This window comes from Echinops telfairi, unplaced genomic scaffold (assembly GCF_000313985.2).
Source record: "Echinops telfairi isolate 266 unplaced genomic scaffold, ASM31398v2 ScPeMD7_7410;HRSCAF=8448, whole genome shotgun sequence".
Lineage (NCBI taxonomy): Eukaryota > Metazoa > Chordata > Mammalia > Afrosoricida > Tenrecidae > Echinops > Echinops telfairi.
The window spans coordinates 26,344,105-26,349,502 of NW_022111310.1; the positions used below are offsets into that span (position 1 = coordinate 26,344,105).

Below are 5,398 nucleotides of genomic sequence, written 5' to 3' on the forward strand. Positions count from 1 at the left end.
CGCTCTGCGACCTTTCTCTCCCTCCTTGGACCCCTCTCCCAAAGTCCACCTGCCCCAGCCACACAGCCATCACCTGACCCTCCTGCTCACAAGTCCACTGCGGCTCGTGCGGGAGCTCTGCCACCCTGGATGCTGGCCCCGAGCACTGCATGGCTGGTTCCTGCTGCCAGTCAGGGCACTGCCCAAATGCCCTGTTAGAGAGGCCGGCCCTGCCCACTCGAGGGAGAGCAGCCAAGTCAGCTTTGCCATACCACCACCCTGCTCTAAACTCTCTCAGCAGTGCCCTCTCCATCCTCCTGAGCATGTATGTGTACACGCGCACGTGTGTGCGACACCCCCACCACAAGAATCTAAGTGCCACTGGAGCGATCCCAGACCCTGCAAGGCGTCAGGCAGGACATCAGTGCTTTGTAGCTGTTCATCAACTTCGTAAAAGACCCAGATGGGGCGGGAAGACCTTTTAGGGCCATGCTGGGAGAGTACAGATGTGGATTCTTCTCGACCTAGCGATTTCAGTCTAAGGTTTGACCCTAAGGAAGGCAGTAGACAGATGGGCCCAGAGGGAGATTCACCACGTCCGTGGCTGTGTTGTTTGTCCTTGGAAACAACTGATGTCCAGCCTTGGTGTCCAGCAACAGGGGAAGGGCTCAAATCAGGCAGGGTAGCCCCAGGGTGTGGAGGGCTTGCAGCCACCAAACAAGACTGCTTGCACTGATGTGCTGCTGAAGGGATGCGACAGAGCTCCGTGCCTGGCATCCCACACCAACTTACCGTAAGCAAATCCCTGGTTTTGTGGGGGTCTGGCGGCATGTACGCATATCTCATTCATGAAAAGAGGGACGGCGGGAACTGCCAACCCTGCACCTTGATTGATGGAGAAAGTGAGACTCACAGAGGGAAGAGTTTTCTCCTGGATCACACAGCGGCAGCGGCAGGTCCCTGGAGCCCAGGTCCCTCTCCAAACCCAGGCCTGCCTCCGGAGCTTACTGGGGCATCCTGGGCCTCGCCTTGGCATACCCAAGTCAAGTCCCTTCTCCCAGAGCCTCCGTTTCCTCATCTGTAAAATGGGCCCATGGCCTCTCTTACTAGGCTTTTTGTGTTGATAAAGACTGGACTAGGATGAGGACTACCTTGTGTGTGCGCGCGCACATGCGCACTAGTGGAAGTTGGGGATGTTTGGCAGGGGAACTTGAGACACGCTTAAGGACTTGATGCACGTGAGCCCAAGTAGTCCTCATAAGACCCTATGGGATTAGAACCCAAACCCACTGCATCAAGCCCATGCCAGCTCATAAACGAGAGCCAAACCCACCGCCACCGAGTTGATGCTGACTCACATCAACCCTGTAGGACAGGGTAGCACTGCCCCTGTGGGTTTGCGAGGCTGCAGACCTTGACGGCATCAGGAAGCCTCACTGTTCTCCCATGGAGCGGCTGGTGGTTGCGAACTGCTGACTTTGCTGGCTAGCAGCCCGGCGAATCACCCACTACGCCAGTTCCTTTCATCCTGACGCACAGCGGACCTGCGTAGGGTTTCTGAGGCGTTGCAAGTCTTTGTAGGAGCAGACAACCTCCTTGTTCTCCTGTGGAGCGGCTGATGGGTTTGGACCCCGAACGCTGCAGTTCGCCGCCCGACACTTAACCCTCAGTGCCACCAGGATCCCTAGGGAGGCTCAGAGAGAGGGACTATCATGTCCAGTGCTGCCCAGCTAGTAAGCAGCAGAGCCCAGCTGTAAACCCAGGTGATCACCTCCATCCCGGCCCTCCTAACCACCGTGCTGCATCTAGAAAGCATCCCTGAGAGCACATGGCTCCCAGAGTCCCTGGAGGCGCCTGGCCCCAGAGAGCAGCTGGACTGGACCGCTTCTGGTGGCTGGTGGCTGAGGACCTGACCTCCCTTTGCCTCCATCACACCAGGCCCAATGTGCCCACAGGGAGCCCGGTGCTGCCACTAGCCTGGGCTGGGCCTGGCTCCCTGTAATTAAGGCCCAGGGAGGCTGGGAGACGGACTCGGCATCATCCAGAGGAGAAAAGGGGAGGAGGGGTGACAGTTGACAAGAGGCTCCTCCGCTGGCCTGGTATTGTCCGGGGCTGGGGTGTCCCTGGAAGCTGGCAGCAGAGGGTGTATTTCCTTCCTTGCTGACCCTGGGCTGGACCCTTCTGCAAGCCTCCCTGCCTCCCCGCTCCCTTCACTCAATTCCCCTTAATCCTGGCACAGAAGCTGATCTCGAAAAAGCAGGTCAGCGGGGCCGAGCTTTGAATGTTGCCAGCAATGCAGCGCAGCCGGCCAGCCGGAAGGTTTCCACAGACAGAGAGAAGTACATGCAGGAAAGGAGGTCACCCTCGGGAACAAGCGCCTCGGGGTCTGCTGGGACCTCACACCCCTCGGCCACATTCCAGGCCCTCCTCCCGCAGCCCCAACACTCTCCCTCACTGGTCATTCCCAGTCTTTCTTGGTGTCTGCCTGAGGCGTCCCCACCTTCCCTCTCTCAGCCCATCCAAACCCTGCTCCTCACTCTGCCTCATCCAGCTGCCTCCTCCTCCCCCCAGGCAGCCCCCCTGACGGAAGCTCAAGTAAAGTGCCCCTCTTCATAGCATCCTGCACAGACAGAGATGGCATGACATCCTTCCTGAAGCCTGGGGCTTTTCGGGCGTCAGACCCCGCTGCTCCAGGGGCTACTCCCACACAGTGACCATGGACAAGTCACTTTACCAATCAAAGCGGCACTGCCCTCATGGGATGAACAGGGAGCCAAAGAGTCAGGAGGATTCTGTGCCAGGAAGCCATGTGGCTAAAGAGTCCAAAGACGGGCTGGCTGGTGGCTGGTCTCTGGGAGGAGTATCACAAGGGGTCCCCAGAGTTCTTGTTTCTGTTCCTCACTACCCTCTCTCTTGGACACTGACCTCCCCCTCCCCGCACACCGCCACTCCCCGAGGCCTTCCAATCACCCTGACACCAGCCCTGCCCAGCACCTCTGTCCCTCCCTTCCCATCTCTCCTCACCCCCAGCCACCAGCTGGAGCTTGTCTGTGGTTCACTGGCCGCCCTGTGCACCTTCCCAACTCTAGGCTTTGGCATAGACTGTCCCCTCCTCCTTCACCTACTCATCTAGAGCAGTGGTTCTCAACCTGTGGGTCTCGACCCCTTTGGGGGTTGAAAGACCCTGTCACAGTGGTCACCCGATTCCTAACAGTAGCAAAATTACACTTATGAAATAGCAACGAAAATAACTTTATGGTTGGCGTGGGGGGTCACCACCACGTGCGGAACTGTATGAAAGGGTCAGGACATTAGGAAGGTTGAGAATCACTGTCCTAGAGGCTCCTGCATAGGCACCCACTCCTCCAGGGAGCCTTCCCTGGCCACCTCCCCCATCCAGGTGAGGCACCCCTTCTCTACACTCCCACACACTACCGCTATGAGGTCCCATTGGCAGTAAACCACCCCCACCCACGAGGAGAGGAAGTGCACCCAGATCCCTACTGCAAACCCAGTGACACCGGGCAAGGCAGGCGTCTGGCGTGGACAAGATGCTCAAACAAATATTTAGTGACTAACCGAATGGATGGATGAGTCAATTTCTGCATCACCCACACTGCAGGAAATGTCTGAGGAACAGATTTGAGTGGGAGGTTCCAGCAGGGCCTCAGAGAAGCCCCTGGGGTTTGGGTGCTGGGTGGGGAACAAAGCAGACCCCAGCCCCCTCCCTCAAGTAGTGTATCTGCCCCCTCCGCTCAGATGCCTGCCCCAGCCAGCTGCCAGCCTCTCAGCCCTGTCTCAGCCTCACCTCTCACTTTCCCATCTGCGCAGCCGGGCCGGCCAGACCCCTGCAGCCGGCATTGCCAGCAGTCAGGCCAGCCGTCCCCTGCGTCTTCCTATTTTAGACATCTCGGTCCCTTCTAATGTTTCCAGCCAGGCTGCAGGGGGAGGTGACTGCTACTTTAAATGTACTGGTGGGAGGGAGGGCTGGAAAGGGGCCTGCTTGCAGGAATACCCAGTCATCTAGTCGAAAAAGCCGCCAGATGGAATACAAACGGAGAAACCCAGACGCTCATGGAGACGGCCTCTGTCCATAAATCAGGGCGGGCCTGGGGCTGGGGGCCCGGACGCCATGGAGCCAGACACCCTCCTGGACCTGGACGACTCCTTCGGTAAGCGGAGCCGGCGAAGTGGCAAGTTGGGGATTTCCGCAGCGCGCGGTGCCCACAGACTTTTCGCCCTGTTTGCTGCAGGAAAGCAAGTTGGAGGGGGAGGTGGCAGGCCGCCGGGCGCTGCCTGCTCCGGGACACAAGGGACGGGCATGGGTGGCCTGAGCTGATGGGCACTGGGCAGAGGGGTCCCCAGAGCTGGGAGGATCCGCCCCTCGCCCTTTGGGCATTTGGCTGGGGTGGAGGGGGTGGGGAGCGAAGGGGAGTTTGGGCTGCATCTTTTTGAGAAGGAAAAGAAGGAAGTTTGCAGCCCCCCTGCTTGCCCGCCCCTCCTCGCTATCCCCCAGGCCTGCCCAGTGCTGTAGAGAATTTAATTAGTGAGATCCTGCAGATAAATATAGACGGAACAGGCAACAGGAATGCACCCTGTAATCAACGGCCAGGGCTCTGGTTGAAAGCATCCCCACTCTCCAGGGCTCCTGCAGCAGTGACCGCCAGGGAAGCTGCCCTGGCACAGCCTCTCACTGGAGAGGGAGCGCCCGGGGGGAGGGGGGAGGGAAAGTTGTCTGGGGCAGACCCTGTGCAGCGCCCTGGGGAAAGGCTCTGTCGTGGTGATGTCTGCAGACTTGGGGCTCCTAGTCTGCAGGCAACAGAGCTCCCCCCACTCCTGACCAGCTCAGCCTAGCCTGGCAGGCCTGGCCTTCAGCTGAGATGCCTGGCGCACTTGGATGGTCTCTGGGCAGCGGGCAGAGGGGGGAGCAGGAGGGCAGAACTGTGGCCTAGAGACTGGGGGTGGGGGCTGGTTTGGGGGCTCAGTGAGGAGAGGGCCTCATGGCCTCACAGTGCAGGCTCAGCTGAGGGGTGGCCTCCATTAGACTTGGATCAGCCTCTTGGGGTCCTGGCACCACCGTGGTCCCCTCTAAGAAAAGAGAATTTTTGTCTCTCTGGACCCCGCTGTCCCAGCCAAGCCTGGCCACTGGGCACAGGCCCAAGGCTATCCTCCTGCTCTGCCAGCGCTCAGCTCTCTCCAGGGAAGGGGGCTTTGCCACGTTTGGAGCTATGTCACCCCCCACCCCACACCTCCTGGCCCCTGTGGAGCTCAGCAGGGACAAGACTGCAGACCTTGCTCCTCTGCAAGGGGCAGTCAGTCAGGGACATTGCCCACCATTTGCCAAGCTCTGGCTAGGGTCAGGGGGCATGAATGAGAAAGAGAAATAGTTGATGCTTAATGAGTAGAAGAAGGAGAGGGA

The 5,398-nt window shown here is 59.2% G+C and overlaps 1 pseudogene; it reads right to left on the bottom strand.

The window, feature by feature from the left end:
* Positions 1–810, bottom strand: part of LOC101640406 — a 25,178-nt pseudogene extending 24,368 nt beyond the window's left edge.
* Positions 811–5,398: the final 4,588 nt, after the last annotated feature.